General features: G+C 34.2%; 1 long non-coding RNA gene across 1 annotated transcript in view; it reads left to right on the top strand.

The window, feature by feature from the left end:
* The first annotated feature begins 7,111 nt into the window (after window positions 1–7,111).
* The window catches only part of LOC140451943 (uncharacterized), a 261,924-nt gene continuing 249,257 nt past the window's right edge, over window positions 7,112–19,778 (top strand). Inside the window, exon 1 of the long non-coding RNA XR_011952106.1 lies at window positions 7,112–7,259. This is a non-coding gene — a long non-coding RNA (uncharacterized lncRNA). The remainder of the gene's footprint in view (window positions 7,260–19,778) is intronic.

Below are 19,778 nucleotides of genomic sequence, written 5' to 3'. Positions count from 1 at the left end.
ACTAACCAATAGGCAAGAAGCGATAAAGAAAAATCAGAAGTATTTGCTGAACATTTAGCAATAGTACTCCCACCAAACAACAATGAAGAAGATCAAGAAATTATTAATCAGTTAAATTCAGGACAACCATCAGTAAAGTAAATAAGACTAACAACGCCAAAAGAACTTTAGAACTTAAAGAAGAAATCTTGAGACGTAATATCAAAAACTCACAAGGAATTGACCTAATAACACCAAAAATGGTAAAAGAATTGCCCAAGAAGGGTATAGTAATCCTTACATATATATTTAACTCAATCTTCTTCTTAACGTGCCTATCCGTTCCGGATGTTGGCGATCATCACGGCTATCTTTACTTTATTTATTGCAGCGCGGAACAGTTCAGTGGTAGTCGTGTTATACCACTTTCGTAAATTTTGAGGCCAGGAAATGCGTCTTCTTCCCGGTCCTCTCTTACCATTTACTTTCCCTTGAAGAATCAGCTGGAGAAGGCCGTAACGTTCTTGATTTCTCATTACATGTCCTAGATATTCCAACTTTTTAGTTTTGACGGTCATGAGAATTTCACATTCTTTCCCCATTCTACGCAGGACCTCCACATTTAACTCAATATTAAGGTGTAATTATTGATCTAATAATCTAAAAATTGCAGAGATACTTTTATCCCCAAAACCAGGAAAGGATCTCAGTGAAGTGTTATCTTATCGACCTATCAGTCTGGTATCAACAATCTCCAAATTACTAGAAAAACTGTTAATAAAAAAAAATAGATTCAGACTTTACTTGCGCAGACTGGATACCAAATTATCAGTTTGGATTTCGACGAGAACACTCAACTATCCAGCAATGCCGCCGAATAATAAAATCAATATCGCATTAGAAGAAAAGGAATATTGCCCAAGGGTATCAATAGATGTAAGTCAAGCTTTTGATAGGGTTTGGCATAAAGAACTTCATCATAAAATTAAACAAATAATACCATCATTATTTCGAATACTTACTTACATCATACTTGGAAAATCGACAGTTCAGAACAAAAGTAAATGGAGAAATATTCAAAATGCATCCTATTAAGGTGGGAATTCCGCAAGGCAGCGTCCTGAGACCTCTATTATATTTATTATATACGTCTGATCTTCTTCTCTTCTTCTTCAGCCTTAAGTAATCTAACTTTGGACATAGGCCTCTCCCAAATCAATCCAGTGTTTTCTATTTTGCGCCACTTGCTTCCAGTTGTGTCTTCCGATCTTCTTACTGTCATCAGCCCATCTCATTTGTGGTCTTCCTCTGCTTCTCTTTCCTAACCATGGTCTCCATTGTTGTACGTCTGATCTACCAACTGCAAATAACGTAACAATCGGCACATTTGCAGATGACACAGTAGCACTCACAAGTTATAAACACATCAACATAGCTACACAACAACTCCAAGGCTACTTGTATGAGCTTGAAAACTGGCTGGAACAATGAAAAATAACAAATGAAAGCAAGTTAACCTACATAACTTTCACTTTACGACGAGAACCCATATATATCAACAATAAGGAAATACCCAGGACTAAAACAAACAAATACCTTGGACTAATATCTGGACCAAACATTGTGTTGAAAGTAACATATCGGCAAAAAAAAACAAATACAACTAAGACAAAAAGAAATCAATTGGTTAATTGGAAAAAACTCCAAACTGCCAACAAATAATCAAATTTTAATTTATAAAACAGTTATTACACCAATATGGACATATGGCATAGAGCTGTGGGGCTGTAGTAGTAAATCCTCCAATATTGCTACAATTTAAACATATCAACCAAATATCTTAAGAACAATTGTTGATGCAAATAAAAAATAGCACTTGTCGTAAACGGGAAAAAACCAAATATAAGTTGGTTACTAAAAATCCTCAAAATATTCAACAGAGGATCCAAATTAACAACTATACCTTTGAGCTAGTAGAAGAAGTCACATATCTTGGATCGCTAGTAAATACAACAAACACGACAAGCGACGAAGTAAAAATATGTATAGCAAAAAGTTTCTTGGGTGGAGAAGATTTGAAACTCCTCAATACTAGAACGTCTTAGCAAGACTACTGAGATAATAAAAAGCATCAAGAAGAGAAAACTGCAGTACTTCAGACATGTTATGAGAGGTCCCAAAAATATATTGCTACAAAATATTATGCAATGGAAAATAGAAGGCGAACGCAGTCCAGGACGAAGAAACACATCATGGTTGAAGAACTTGCGAGATTGGTATGGTATTGATACAAGCATGCTATTTAGGGTGGCAGTGAATAAAATTAACATAGCTATGATGGTAACCAACGTTTTGAAAGGACATGGTACATGAAGAAGAAGACAAATGATGAGTAGTATATATGAGGAAGAAAGGATGCCCAATACATGGAGAGAGAGAGAGAGAGAGAGAGAGAGTGTGTGTGATGATATCATTGTTTAAAGATAAAGGCGACATTCAGGACTGTAAGAACTATTGGGGGATACAGTTAATGTCGCACAAAAGGTTAGGGAGAGAAATAATAACAGTTTGAGTTTATGCCAGGGAGTAGGACAACAATTTGTTTGCTTTAAAACAATTGGTGGAGAAATACGGCAGGAAGAAAAGACAGCTACATTTGATATTTATAGATCATGAGAAGGCCTATAATATAGTCCCTAGACAAAAGCTATGGAGATGTATGAGAAAGAAATGGGATCCTGAGAAGTACGTAAGGCCCGTGAAGGATATGTATGAGGGAGCGTACTCCAAAATAAGAACTTGTGTCGGATTGACCGAAAATTTTCCAGTGAAGGTTCGTTTGCACCAAGACTCTTTTTTTCTTTCTTTTTCCAGAGAAAGTAAGGGAGCGGGCTGATAATATCGTGTTAGTAGAGGAGAGCAAATATATGTTGGAGGGTTGGAGAACGGCTATTGAAGAGGAAGGACTTAAGACTAGCAGATCGAAAACGGAGTATATGTGATTAAGAGGTAGAGTAATGGTTGGGGAGATATAATTGCTTTGAGAAAAACTAGAAACAGTAGGAAAATATAAATATCTTGGCTCCTACATAACGTAAAATGGAACACTAGATCGAGAAATGGTCCACAGGATACAGGCTGGTTGGTTTAACTGGAAGCAAATAAGTGGGGTGTTTTGTGATCGGATAATCGGGAAGGACTGACAGGAAAGATATACAAGATGGAGGTAGCTGAAATGAAAATGTTACGGTGGATGTTGGGTAAGACTAAAAGGGAAAGGATTAGGAACGACTTGATAAGGGGAAGGGCTGGGTGACTTCAGTCTCAATAAATATTCAAGAACAAAGAATGCAATGGTTTGGTTCATGTCAGACGTAGAAATGAAAACTGTGCGGAACGAAAGATAGAGCTGTTAGAAGTTAATGGAAGGAGAGGTAGAGGAAAACCGAGGAAAAGATGGAAGGACTGTGTGGCAGAAGGCTTAAGAGAGAAGGGTTTAGGAGAAGAAGACACGATGCACGATGTTGTATTGCAATGCATTGGAAGTATTGCACTCCCAGAAACGATATGACTTTTATAATTTCAAGACTGTATCTCATTTCGTCGTAACATCTGTTCTCCTTAAATAAAAAAAATTTTTTTTCCGCTTTGAAATCGACAATCGACATGCAAACCATTATATCTTCGTTTTACCCCGTATATATATATATATATATATATATATATATATATATATATATATATATATATATATATATATATATATATATATATATATATATATATATATATATATATCTGTATATATTAATTCTTATCTGTGCATTCTGTAACTAACCCATAGTACTTTTAGATATATATATATATATATATATATATATATATATATATATATATATATATATATATATATATATACAAACTTATATAAAGGAGTATATATGAGTTATATACCAAACATATAAGAAATATATAAGGAAAAGGTATATACTCAAATAGCTAGGGTCGCAAGGGATCGAACGTCGGTAATGTTGCCACTCCGTTTTATTTTCAGAATTTATTTAGAAATTTGTAAGTAATGTGTACTCTAAACAATTAAGGAAGCGGCATAAATCTATGAATCAAAGTTATGGAAATTATGTCCTTTTTATCGTTGGGATGTGTTAAGCTACCAAGGATTTGGGATATATCAAGCTATATTGATCAGACATTCACCATAAAACAGACAATGGAAAAATGCTGGGAGTTTGATCGTGAACTTCATCAGATGTTCATAGATTTTAAACAGGCATTTGATAGAGTATGCAGGGTTAGGATGTAAGGTGAGAGTTGGACAACAATACTGGAAGATATTTGAAATAAACAATTGAGTAAAACAGGAAGATGCACTTTCACCACAACAAATTTAAGTATCTTGGAACAATAACTGAAGACAATAACGGATTACAAGAAATAAACAGTAGTATATAAGCTAGCAACAGATGTCTTTATGACCATCAAAACCTTATAAAATCGCAACAGCTAACAATACATACAAAGATAAAACTATATAAAACAGTCATACGACCCGTAGTGATATATGGTAGCGACACGTATATGATAACAAAGACAAACGAAGAGCAACTACGTGTTTGGCAAAGAAAAATCTTAAGGAAAATCTTTGTGCCTGTGCTTGATGGAGCAGCAGGACGCTAACATAGAGCAGAAGAACTACATCCAGACGCTAACATAACAAAAAAAATAAAATCCAGAAGACCCCAGTGGGCAGGACACCTCAGAAATCATTCTGACGAAAGAGTTGTAAGGGAAGAAATCCCAACTGGAAGAAGACCACGTGGATCACCTCGACTCGTATGATGAGATAATATAGCGGTAGACCTTAAAGCTATGGGCGTGGAAAATTAGAGGGAGATTGCTCAAGACAGAGAGAAGAATCAAGGCATGTTGTCCAGTCGGCTAAAACCCACGAAGGGTTGCAACGCCACGGAGTAAGTAAGTAATATGTAAAGTTAAGTCTAAAAATTGTAAAATACCTTATTACTTTTTTTAGATATTGTTCTTTAATAGCTCTTGGTATGCTGTTTAACTATGTAAGTAGCGATTTCCTATATTTCTACCGTTTAAGATCGGTCTCAAAACGTCCGACGATATTGTTCGATGTTCAACTTCCACCGCTTCTATTATTCCGCGGGGTCACTCTCAGATCTTTTGCACTTATTGCTTTAGTGATTTCCTCTTTTCATGCTCTCTTAGGACGTTCTCGCTTCCTACGGTATTATTCTCGCTTCCTACGCTACCTATTTAGGTTCTATTGCATCTGGTACCATTTCTAGCTTTGGGTGATTTTTAATTATCTCTTCAGATTTGATCCCGGTATCCTTTTGCCCTACTTCCTGGCGTCTTATCTGACCTTTGTATACTTCTTCCTTCGCTTCATTCTCAATCCATATATGTAATGGAGGGAGGTCTATGTGACCTTTATAGAGGTGAATACATTAATTATTAAGGAGATGCTGTATCATTAAGCATGCTTGTCGTTGAAGCTTATTCACCTACTCTCTGGTGGTCTTTTGTTGGCATTTAGACCACCATGCTAGTGCGCCGTACGTCTGTTTGAGTTTCATACCCCGTGTTTTCCCATATATCCTTCGACATGTATAAAAGGTTATTCTTTGCTTTGCTTGTTATTCTTTCCAGATGGGCGTTCCATATAAGTCACCTATCTACTATTACTCCTAGATATTTGACCTCATTCGCCTCTTTGACAGTTTTTTCATATGGAGCAGGCATCTAGATGTTATAGTTGTTTATTTACCTTCAATAAAGAATACACGTTGTTTCATTTGTCCCAAAATGAAAGAAAAATGTAACAGTATTAACCACTAAGTATTTAGATGATACTAAGTATTGCAATGATGCAGTGGATCAAACAGTGGATAGGCAAACGCAGGCCAGGACGAAGAAAAACTTCATAGTTGAAGAACTTGAGATATTGGTATGCAGTATGGTATTAATACAAGCATGCTATTTAGGGTGGCAGTGAATAAAATTAAGACAGCTATGATGGCGACCAACGTTCTGAAAGAACATGGTACATGAAGAAGAAGAATTGGATCAAATGTGCACAAGTTACGATGTAACTCGAAACAGCAAACGATAGCCACTGACAATTTTCTTGGGTTTTTTTCGAAAAAAATTAGACTCCACTTACTGTGAACGAATCACCAATAACCAAAATAGAAATTGAAAGATGCCACCACTGTCCTAGAATTCCATAATTGAAAATGATTATTAATCTTATTCTTTGAAATAAATGACTTTTGTGAAAATAACTTTCACTAATTTGTTTTTGTCACAGCATAATATCACAGAAAACATATAGGAGCATAATATTCTTAATTTTAGTTGTAAATCAAGGTCATTACTGCACAACAATTTTCTCATTTTAATAAATATTGCTCCAGCTTTTCAAATTTTTATCCTGATTGCTTCTGTAAATTTATTATTCTCATTAACAAACATACAAAAATATCTGCATTTTTAACTTTTTCTACTGGCATTCAGAAGTGTTTATAAATCTTGTATATAGTCTTTAAAATTTTTATAACAGTCTTCAAAGAGATTTTCCGAAAGGATATTTCTAAGAAAAGACTCGGCAACCGTGGATTGTTCCAGTTGTGAACTCCAGAGACATCGTTGCCAAAGTTGCTGTCTATCCCTAGAAAATATTTTCTCAGATTTCCTTTTGGACACCTATTGTATTCAACTACAAAAAACGGCACTAATAATAGTAATAAAAAAATCATATATTTAAAATAAAAAAGAATCAAATATTCACAAATGCTGAATTTGCACATTTTTCAAACAAATAGCTTTAATTATATATAATATATTTTTGCCTAAAAAAGAAGTTACAAAAAATAAATTATAAATTTCGCCTTTTTCTCCAAAATTAATTTCTAAATTTTTAATTAATAACACAATTATTGGCAACATCTAACTAACGTCCTAATAATACCAGTAAGCCAAGTATTTCCAGTTTTTGTAACAATTTTTTCTCTTGCTTTGCTGAAACCTGTGTTTCCTGTCGGCTAGTAAACAAAATATTTATTTACTAGCATTTTGTGAACGATGGCGTGGGTTCGGGAAAACAGATTATAATGATTTATTTTTAAAAACGCGGTTATTTAAAATTTTAAAAAGGTAGTGTCCAACCGTCGTGATGTAAGTAACTCTTTTCGTCGTGGTTATTAGTTTCTCTGTTTTTGATATAATCAATGGTAAGTTGTTTCACAATTTCCATATAGTTTTTGTAATAATGTTAGTTATATATTGTTTGTAGATACCTTGAAAAGGGTAATACAACTTTCCAAAAGCTCTTTTAATCATAAAATAATGTAGTTTTTTTTATTTAGTATATTCTTCGTAGTTGTTTCCACAATTTTTATACGTAAGAAATGGAATAGAATATAGTATTTCTCTTTCTTTTTCGATAACTTGACACAAGTTAGCGAATAAGAGCTAGTGTTATTAATATTTATCTAAATTTGTCTTGCCGATATTCTTAAATTTTACTCGATCTTTTGTCAATCTTGCACATTCTGATAGTGGAACACTAATATTTGAAACATGCGGTCTGTGTACCTTGTAGGAGATTTGCCCTGGCCATTTTACCTTCCACATTTGTATTGTGTAAGGTCATTTCTTCGAAAGACGTTTTCAAAATAGGCTGTTGTGCGCTCTGTTATATGTGTCATCTGTGCTCTTTTTGATGATTTCCTTGATAGTGTAACATTCCGTTGGAAATAGGAAAACTGAAAAGACTAGGCATTTGACCAGTCTGATTTTAGTCCCTACACTAATTTCGTGGCTTCTACAGATTTTAATCACCTTTGTGTTTGCTTTTGTGACATTGTATTTGCTTTTGATTTTCTTCGTTTTATTTCTTGAGGGCATCCTCCGGTATCAGTTATCATGGACCCCAAGTACACTTGCTGGCTTACAACATGAATGTTAATTATTTGTGTTAGTTAGTTTTGGTTGTTGTTGACACTATCCTAGGTTAGGTTAGGTTAGGTTTATCATCTGCCTGAAAGAATTGGAAATTCGCACTTTTTGTCGATCCGATTTTGTTTATGTCAGGCGACAGGAGACCTACGATAATTCGTATTTTCAAATGTGCATGTATAAAAGCCTCCTAATGTTTGAGACCCGTTTCTTCGTATCAGTGTTTACGTTTTATCAGTTCCACCCAGTCCGATATTGTTCTTTTGGCTATACTTCTTGCTATGCAAACGAAAGGTTCTGGGCCTGTGAATATTTCTTCTGCCCCTTCCCTGGCAAGTAAGCCGTTTTTTCATTCCCTTCTATAGCAGTATGTCCAGGCACCCAGAGTAAACTCATTTTGTTAGTTTTTAGTAAAAATAAGCATTTTGAACCGGTCATACTTACATATCATATAAATAATACATAAATAAAGTAAATTGTAAAGCGGTAACGATTAATTTCATTTGGGGTGTTAATTAGGGGGTGATTTTCACGATGCTTTTACCAAAAAAAAAGGAACCAACTTTATTTTGAGCGTATCTCGCTTAGTTTTGATGCTAGAAACTGAAAAAAAAAAACGAAAATTAAGCTTTTTTTAAGCACCTCTAAAACATTTAGATGAGTTTTCCACGAAAAGTGATTCGTTTTTGGTTAGTTCATGTTAAAATATTGCTTTAGAATTTGACAAATGTGAACCTACTTTTTATAAGCTACAACTCTGCTTCTACTGGGCCTACAGACTTCATACTTGCACCATTTTTTTGTTTTTTATAAGCTACACTTTTGCTAAGAACATTTTTTCTTTAAAATACTTTTTGAGTTATTTGTGAAACCGTCTAAAAACGTGGTTTTTATTTTGAAAAATGAACATTTTCACTTGCAAATAAATCAGAAAGTATTAACTTACACTGAAAAAACTCTGTAGAATAAAAGTTGTTTAGAATTAGTCAATTTATCAATTTCCGGACTTGTTTTAAACGTATGTTTTTTTCACTACCGAGAACGGATGGCGTTCACCCCCCAATTAAAAGCAGCTTTGGGCTTGAGTCCAAAAGTGAAGTAGTGGGTAAGAGGAACCTAAATCTCCAAACGGTCATTTATTGGCTTATTTACTCTGGAAAAATATTACATAGTTTATTTAAGTTATACTATTTTTCGATTATTTAGTCTCTTGAAGAGCCATCACTTTCATTTGTACGTTATCATTTATGAACCTATTTTTATAATCCCTCTGTATAGGTTCCTCTCACGTTCGATGTGGCTATCTGTATTCCCAGTCCGTACCAGTTACGTAATCGTTATCCTATATTAGTTCTCGTTTATTTTGCAATGTTAATTTTAGTTTCCCTCCTCTCTGCTTTCTTTCTTAGTTTCTTTACTTTTCTAGATGCTTTTTCTAGGTCTGATATGATTGTACAAAATTAGAGCAGAGCAAAAAAATATTAAACTGGAACTCCTGAAAAATTATGAAACTGAAGAATTAGTAAAATTAAAAAATACTGCATATGAAAAAGTTGAGAAAAATAGGGCAAATATGCAAATAACCACTTATTAGTTAACTGAATATGTTTACCATCAACAAAAACAGGCAATGTAAATTCTAAAAAAAAACCAGAGCAGTTAGAGAAACCTAACCCCAGAAACCGTAATTTATCCATTAAACTTGAGAATCTCTTATAATGGGTTGATAGTGTACATAGCTTTTATAAATATGTATAAAGTATAGAAAGATGTAGGAATTTCAAATTAAGTAAAGTGTAGATAATGCCAGTAAAATAATAAAAAAAAAAAATCGGTTGCCTGTAAAGTCGGTTTTACGGGCGAAGATTTTACGTGACAACGTCTTTTTCTCGGTAGAATATTTATTGATATGAATATTATCATATATCGATCATTGAAGTTATTGTTTGCTACCAGTATTTTATATATTTATTTTTTTCAGTTATAAAAAATTACTATTTCCAATTGTGTCTACCAAGTATGGTCACATGTATTTGCCTACATATTAAATAATAATAAGTACAGATAATGTTATGTGACGTTCACTTCTGATTATATTTATTTTAATATTTTTAATTTTAAAGAATCAATTTGAAAATCAAAACACTTATTCAGATCGAAGGTTCAAATTTTTGCTAAATAAATTTGAAATTAATTAAAATTTGTAATTGTAAATGGTAAAGTTAAAAATTAAAACATTTACTAAAATTGGAATTTGAAATTCTTGCTAAACACAGTTAAATTCTAACTCCGCGCGTGGTGATTGGTCGGTTTAGTTCGTTTGTTTGGTCGCCCTGTTTTGACAGGTTAGAGGTTATAATTTGTTATTTTAAATGTTTGACTAGCAATACGCGCTGTTTCTTCTCAATCGACTGAATTACGATTGATTGCAGAGTGATTTAAACTAATAATTTACTTAACACTATCAACATTTGTCAATAGTATGACATAACCTATAAACTCAGTTTCTCAACTTTTGTGTCAATCTAACAATTAATCAATCAATCATAGTTTACGATAATGAAATATTAGTGTACAATTATTTACCTTTATTGTTGTAGTTGTTGTAAATGACGAATCTAAGCACTCCACATTTTCACTACAGATACAGCTGACGATACTTTAACCACACGTGTGAACTTGTATTATGACGCTTTCTCGGTTTTCCAACGCCAAGAACGCTCGAGAAAGACAGAGACACAAGCACGCACCGATTCAACGCGCCTAATTCTCTAGTGCTGCGCGCGCAGCGGACCGATCATGTTTGAGTGGGAGAGAGACGCAAGGCATTCGCCGGTCCGGCCGGCCTCTCTCTCGTTAGGTGACTCATCGTAACAGACGTGAGCGGGCGTTACACTTTTTCATGAGTGACTCCGAGCCACAACCTAATTTAAGACGTTGTCACGTCAAAACAAATAAAGCAGTAGTGTCGTTAAGTAATTCCTTTCGAAGCTACCAAAGAACTAGCCAAAGACAACACAGATGGATTGCTAGTAGTCATGAACCGATAAAAGCAGTTATGGAAAACAACGAAGTTGATCCTTCTACTGAAGAAAAATAAAGACATACCTTAGTAAAAAGCCAAATATTGATAGCTAAGATATGTACAGGTGATCTGCAGGGCTCGATTTTTCATTCTAGTTCATCCACTTTATATTTTTATTCAAAATTAACACACCAAATCATCTCTACATATACATACTTCTCTACACATCTTTACATCTTTCTTACCTACCTCTATTAACAATAATTACATATTAATTATAAATATTTCAAATATACTTATTAATTATACCATTTTTCACATAATCTATGTGGACACTTACCTGTGTCTTATTCACTGGTCGTTTTAAAATATCTAGCTATTGATCTGCCTTGCATAAATCTTCACAGAGTTTTTCACGTATCCACTACCAGTTTATTACCTTCCATTATATTCATGAAGTGGTTAAGTCGTTTTATAGCCCCGCAGTTTGTGCATGGTAAAACATACCCTTTGCTTTTGTTGACAGGTAAGATTTTATTTCTGCTTTCATTTGATAAACTAAACCAACCTGTTAACAAACCTGAATTCCTATGCTGTCCATACTTATTAGGGTACATTGTATAGTTTGACCCCTTCACCCTCTTTTAATTTTGTTTGTTTTCTGCTGGTTCCCTGACGATATCTTTAATAATATATATATATATATATATATATATATATATATATATATATATATATATATATATATATATATATATATATATATATATATATATACACTACCGAGCATAAAATTAGGGTCACCCCGTAATTTGAATTTATTTTAGAAATTATTATTCTGATTTAACTATTTTCGGTTGTAACATAGTTTACTAACGGATTGCTTAAAAAAAAACAACGTTTTTGTCGTTTAAAGTTTATTACAAATAATGGAAATGAAGAATTTTCCTTTGATATAGTAAATATTAAAAAGGGACAATTTTAATTTGATGTGCTTTTTGTTGAAAAAAAAAAAATTTAAGAACTTCAGTAGCGAGTATTCCTTCCTCTGGTAGTGATAACAGCTTGCAAACGACGAGGCATGCTTTGGATCAGATTTTGGATCACATTTTGCGGAAGATTATTCCATTCTCGCAATATGTCGCGAAGCTCTCTCGAATTTCTGGGGGCCGGCACATGACTCCGTAAACGTCTCTTCATTTCATCTCAAACATGTTCTATGGGATTGATATCTAGACTGTGAGCAGGCCAAACAAATCATGTGATTTGAACCTCGTCAAGATACTCGGTAACTATCCTAGCATTGTGGGGCCGTGCATTATCATTCATAAATGTTGCGTCGTCTCCAAGAATAACCATAAACGGTAAAACATGGTCTTCCAAAATCTGTGTCAGGTACCTATGCGCTGTCAATGTCCCATTCTCGATAAAGACTAACTCCGTGCAAGCATCAAACGATATGCCTCCCCATGCCATAATTGACCCTCCACCAAATGGAAGACGCTCGGCGTCACATGCTTGAGCATATCTCTCGCCTGGACGTCGCCACACTCTTACACGTTTGTCTGAGCCCGTAAGACAGAATCTCGATTCATCGGAAAACAATACACGACTCCAATCCTGCATTGTCCAAGCCAAGTGTCCTCGTGCAAAATTCAATCTGGCAATTCGGTGTTCACGGGAAAGCGGCGGTCCAGTTACTCTAGTTCGAGAAGATAAACCAGCAGCATGAAGTCGTCTCCTACCTGTCCATTCACTTATGTTTACATTTCTCACTTCTTGCAGATGATTTCGAAGAGAAACTGCCGTGACCGTTCGGTTTCTCAAAGCACTAGAAACGACAAAGCGGTCATCTCTAGCTGTTGTAATCCTGCCCCGACCTGAACCAGGTCTTCGAGTAAGCAGACCGGTCTCTTCGTACCGTTGCCATACTCGTTGCAGACTCGAGAGACTTACACCAACGTTTCTCGCAGTTTCGCGCTGACCGTGGCCATCTTCTAACGCCGCCACAATTCTTGCCGCCACAACAGAATATATGCTCATTGCAATTCACTGACAGTGACAACAATACACAAACAATTTAGAATTGACGTTATAACCATAGAAACAAAAACTGTGCTGATAACGGTTTTTAGGAATTAGGCTAAGGGGCCCTTTTTATTTCAAACGCTTGTCGAAACAACAACGACAACAATTTTTTTTCAAGAAATCCATTAGTAAACTATGTTACAACCGAAAATAGTTAAAACAGAATAATAATTTCTAAAATAAATTCAAATTACGGGGTGACCCTAATTTTATGCTCGGTAGTGTGTGTATATATATATATATATATATATATATATATATATATATATATATATATATATATATATATATATATATTATATATACATATAGTGTGTTCAATTAAGTCGGTATAATGTGGGAAACTGTTTTTATTTTTAGTTTTATGAAAAAAAGTTATTCTTCATAAAAACATAAAAACAATCATCAAATATTACTTTTTTTCAGTAATGCACGCGGGTTTTCAAAAAATATGAATTGTGGATATTGTTCACACATACCGCGCATGTGACTAAAAAAATTTAATATCAGATATTTGTATTCTACGTTTTAAATCATTCATTCATTCAACTATTTTTATAAAGAATAACTTTTTTTCATAAAACTTTTTAATTTTTAATTTTATGAAAAAGGGTTATTCTATTCTTTATAAAAAGTCCTGAATGATCTAAAACCTAGAATACAATTAAATTGTATTCAAGATGTCTAGAGCTTAAATTGTTTTAGTCATATACGCGGTTTGTCAAAAATATAAATTTTATGTAAGAGTTAACAAATATCCACAATTCATATTTTTTGACAAACCGCATATATGACTGAAACAATTTATTAGTTGATGATTGTATTTTAGCTTTTAGCAAAGTGTGACGAACTTTTTATAAAGAATAACTTTTTGTCATAAAACTAAAAATAAAAAAAGTTCCTCATATGGTGTTGACTTAATTAGACACCCTATACACACACACATATATATATATATATATATATATATATATATATATATATATATATATATATATATATATATATATATATATATATATATATATATATATATATATATGTAGTATATACATTGGAACATGATTTTTACGGTCTGCAAAAGGAAATATGGCGCTTCATAAGAGGTCAAAGAACGGAGGTAAAGGAACTAATAGAACCAAAACACGTACAAAAGGATACGTGGATTGACTACCCAAAAAAGCTATATAAAAGGATACCAAACGAGTTACTGAAATATTGTGGATCAGTAATGACAACAATAAACAACATTATTAATAATTAACAACAACATACAGAATGGGAAACAAAGAAATCAAAATAATCTCTTATGCAGACGACGCAATATTGATATCCCAAGATGAAGATAGTCTGCAAAGACTGGTCCACAGATTTAACATAAGAGCAAAAGAATTTAATATGACTATCTAATCTCAGAAAACTAAGACAATAGTAGTCAGCAAAGAACCAACCAGAAGTAAAATAGAAATTGATGGCATCAGTATTGAACAAGTAATGGAAATAAAATACCTAAGAATTACACTGTCTAGCTATGGAGACCTGGATAAAGAAGTGAGAGATCAAGTATAGAAGCAAATAGACTGGCAGGATGCCTTAATAACACCATATGGTGAAACAGATACATTGACACTGAGATGAAGTCAAGAATTTATAAAGCCAGTGTAAGACCAATAATGACATATGCTTCAGAAATAAGACCCGACATAACCACAACGCAAAGGCTACTGGAAACGGCAGAGATGAGAGTACTGAGAAGAATTACAGGAAATACGCTGAGAGATCGAAAGAGAAGTGAAGACATTAGAAAAAAATGTAACGAACACTGTATAATTGAATGGACACAAAATAGAAGAAAAGAATAGAATAACCACATAAGCAGAATGGAGGAGACCCGTGTCATCAAAATAGCAAGAGATAAGTCACCAATCGGCAGAAGAAGTATCGGACGACCGCTCAAAAGATGGAGTGACAACCTTTCATAGAGGTATTATTCCGCCAATGAAGAAGCAGAATTGCTGATAAAGAGGAAGAAAAGGAAGAAAAAGATGAAGATATATATATATTGTTATGCTATTTAAATTGTATTATATTGCTTACTTAGGAAAAATCCTGTCTATATTTATTAAATGAACTAATCTCCAATTAATCACAATAAATCAGCATTAATTAATTACAATCTCAGGCTATTTAAATTGTACGATTTACCTTTGATCGTGGATTCAAAATATTTTCCAATTGGCGTCCTAATCGGGATAGGTAATATGACCTGAATAAAATACATAGAATTTCAACTGAACTATATGTGAGATGTCCTTTATTTTAATGAAATTTTATACAACAATCAATCCTGTAATATTTGCAATATACTAACTTTAAATATATGAGAAGTTGTTTTCTATCATGGACCCAAATGTTATTTTACATTGATTTTTAATATGTGTTATAACTAAGCTCTTTTTATAATTCCTTTTTTTTTTAGTGATCGCAAAATTAACTGTCTCTATTATTTATTCAATTTACTTAATTAATAAATGAAAATCACACTCCGGCTCTAATGAAATTTGACTGACCTTTCCTTCTCTGCCGTTGCAATTCTATGGCCACGCCACAACAAAAAAATCCTTTCTCTGCTTCTGCTCCTATTGTGGTCCAGATGACGTACACCTTTCTCCTATCTGTCCTTGTATCTCCAAATGTTTCCGGCTTCGTCTGCTATTAATATTCTTAGGCCCTTTGGTTTTCTATCTCTCTGTACCCCGTTCCTCACACTGGTCAGCTTTTCCACCGCAAATAAACACACCCGGTAAATTACGTCTTCGGGACTTCAAACAAACACAAATCACAAAGCTCCTTCCTTCTTGGACGACGAAAACTGACTAACTAACCTTTTTTTCTCTCTCCTATCTCATAGCCAAAACCAAACCTCCTTGCATTCAAAATTTGACCAATAAAAATCATCCACCTCTTGTGAGTATATCGTTACCACCCAACTCTCTCTATAAAACGTCATTCGGGTAATTCCAGAAAACAAATCTTCTTTAATTATTCTAACTAAATCTATCTACTTTACAAATATTTCTTACTAATAGCTACAAACGATACCTGTTTCTCAATTCAATGTCTTTTGTTAATAAACTTTTACCGATATAATCTTTCGGGGAGAAAACCACCGCAAATCCCGGTCCATTGTTCAACACTTTCTATATACACTTTTATTCCGGGTAAAACCATTTCACAATAGCCGACTTATTTAAATTTCTTATCGATAATATTTGAAAGTCTTGTCTCTGAGGCCTAATGAACAATTCTTCGAACAACTTAAAATACATATTTTGTCTTATACAGGATGTTTGAAAATTCATATGCCCGTGTCTTTATGAAATATCAATAATTTTAATTTTTATTTAAGTAATAAAATTTGTATATCGGTTTTTTATTGCTTATGGACATTCAAAAGTACAACAAATCCCCGCCTTTGTAATCGATAAAATTTATCAATTTATGCAACTAAATTTTCTCGAGGCAAAATAAACGCACTTCCTGTATGCTATCTGTACTTATGCTACGTATTATCCTATCCTACTATCTACTTTATACAAATTTAAATCTTCATTCGTGATATTTATATACATCATGGATATTATAAATACCTCTGATCTTTTCAGAATCCATATGTTTTAACTCATAGCTGTTTACTCCATCTTCGTTGTTTACTATGTATGGCCCTTCGAAAACAGGCATCAATTTTGCGCAAATACCGGTCTGAAGATTTGACACTCTTAATGCTCTTACCATTACTTTGTCACCCTTTTGGAAAGTTACTGGTCTTCGTTTCCTATTATGACCCTGTCTCTGGATGTATTTCTCATTGCTTCTTCTTAATCTCCTCTGAACGGTTTCTATAACCTGTCGATACTCTCTTTGTTCTGGATCTTCCCACGGTCTTATCGGCATGACGCCTTTCATGATGTATTCTGGTGTTTCTTTCGTTACTGTACTTGGCATGGAATTTAGGTACATCTCTATTTCTCCCAATTTTCTGTCCCATCGCCGATGTTGACCATCCGTTGCAATACGAAGAAATTTCGTTACCTCTTGTATAAATCGCTCAGAAGGATTACTTTGGGGATGCCTGATGCTTACAAAGTTCGTCTCGATTCCCCGTTCTCTAAGCTGTCCCTTGAAACGATCATTTCGGAAGTACGTTGCATTGTCTAGTAAAATTTTTCTTGGGGTTCCTACCGTAGCGATGAAATTGTCTATTTTTCTCAATATTTCTTCCCCTTTTGTGGTGCGGCAACTATATAATTTTACGTATTTTGAGAACACATCCACCATCACCAGAATATGCTTGTTCCTTTGCGTGGTCACAATTAGATCGCTTAACATGTCGATGGCTATAATGTCCAGGTTGTTCCGGGAAACAATGCTCTTTGCAATATTTTCGTTTTTAAAATTCCTGCTCTTGTATTTCTGGCATACTTCGCATTTCTGTGTGATCTCTTTTGCAATGCGGTAATCTTGTCGACTGATGTAGTTTTCCCTAAATACAAGCCATACCTTTCTACTGCCAATATGTCCATTTTCCTCGTGTAGTTTCTTGATGATTCTTTCTGCCAATGTCGGTGTCACTAAATATAATTCCTTTCCGTCTATTCTCTTAAAAAATATCTCGTTTTCTAGCTCTGCTCTTCTCTTTTCTCTTTCTTCTAGGCCTTCCTGGTCGGTCCTTATCTCATTTAACGAAAATATCCCTTCGTCTTGTGTCAGTATATTCAATCCCACATGTAATGTAATTGTCTCCTTTTTTCCTGTATCTTCGTCCCGTGTTAAAGCGTCAGCTATTATGTTGTCTTTCCCCTTGATGTATCGAAATTGGAAATCATACTCTTGTAAGAGCAGAATGCCTCTGTGTATTCTGTTATTTACCAATCGATTCTTCATGATGTGTATCAATGCTGCATGATCCGTTTCGATGGTGAATTTAGCTCCCAATAAGTAAAACCTTAATTTGTTTACGCAAAATAGTACACTGGCGAATTCCAACTCGGTGACAGTGTATTTTCTCTCATGTGTTTTAGTCACTCGAGATATAAAACATATCGGAACCTCTTGGCCGTTTTGTATTTGCGACAACACTCCTGCAAATTTCTGTATCGACGCATCCGTACGGAGTATAAACGGCAAATTGTAAATAGGGTGATATATTTTTGTTCCTTTAGCAAATTCTTGTTTCAATATTTTGAAAGCTTCCTCCTGTTCTTCTTTCCAATTCCATTTTGTCCCTTTCTTTAACAATTTTATTAAAGGAATTTCTTTTTGGCTTAAATCGGGAATTAATTTCTTGAAATAATTTATCGTACCGAGAAACCCTCGCAATGTTTTTAGATTTGTTGGTCTTGGGTATTCGTCGATGAGCTTTACTCTGTCCTCGGCTAGACTTACAGTTTCGGTGTCAAGTTTGAAACCCAAATAAATCACTTCCTTTTGAAAAAATTGACATTTTTCAATGTTTAGTTTTAATCCCGCTGTGTCCAATTCTTTCAAAATTATTTTGATATGTTCCACATGACTCTGCATATCTTGTGAAAAAATTAATAAATCGTCGATGTAATGGACGATGAACTCTTCATGGTGATTCAAAATGGTATGCAAAGCTCGTACAAGTGCTGCACAGGCGCTTTGTAATCCAAACGGAACTACCTTAAATCGGTATACTATACCATCAATTGAAAAGGCAGTGTAGTTTCTACACTTTTCAGCCAAAGGTATTAACCAAAAACTATGCTTTAGATCAATTTTTGAGAAAATATGTGATCCCGTGATCCTTCCAAAAATGGCCTCGATATTTAACGGTGATTCATATTGTGATACTGTGTGTTGGTTGATATTTCGGGCATCTAAACAGAGTCTTAACTCTCCACTGCTCTTCTTCACTATCACAATTGGGTTAATATAGGGTGAGTCACATCTCTCAATGATTTGATCTTCCAACATTTTTTTGATTTCTTGCTTTACTTCTTGCCGATACTTATAAGGAATTGGATAAGTCTTCGATCGAAAATTTCTCAAGTTTTTCACCTCAAATGAGTGCTCGTATTTTGTGGCCACTCGGTTTTCCTCATTTATCAGCGTTTCATAGTCTCTTAAAATTATACGCAAATCATTTTCTTTGCCTTCTCCACATATCAATTTTTTTTCTCTCCCATCAAATTTTTCGCACATATTCACCGTGTACTCCGTGTCTTCTTCAAACACCACTGTCTCCATTGTGTCCTCTTCATTTTCCTTTGTGTGTTTTTTTGTTGGGCTCGTCTCTTCTTTTGAGGAATCCCAAGTTTTGCTTTTATTTCTTGTCAAAATTTTTCCATCTTCTTCTCCTGAGCTCGTCTCATCTTTTGAGGAATCCCAGGTTTTTTTTTCTTTGATCTTTTTCAGACCTTTTCCCCTCTTTCTTCCTTTTCCTTTCTTCGTCGCCAGGTTCATTTCCACCGTTTGTTCTTTCTCTGATTCGTCCGTAATTTGTTTCTCTTGTTCCTTATCCTGTTCTTCTTCTTTTTCCTTGGTTATTTTCATCGTATTGGTTTTGAAGTCGATCACTACATGTTTTTCCGTTAATTCGTCAACGCCTACAATCATGTCATGTGACATATTCGGCATTATTACACATTGAAGTGCA

Source organism: Diabrotica undecimpunctata, chromosome 10 (assembly GCF_040954645.1).
Source record: "Diabrotica undecimpunctata isolate CICGRU chromosome 10, icDiaUnde3, whole genome shotgun sequence".
NCBI lineage: Eukaryota > Metazoa > Arthropoda > Insecta > Coleoptera > Chrysomelidae > Diabrotica > Diabrotica undecimpunctata.
The sequence above is the reverse complement of the archived record's forward strand: the minus strand, read 5'-3'. Positions and strand labels throughout refer to the sequence as shown.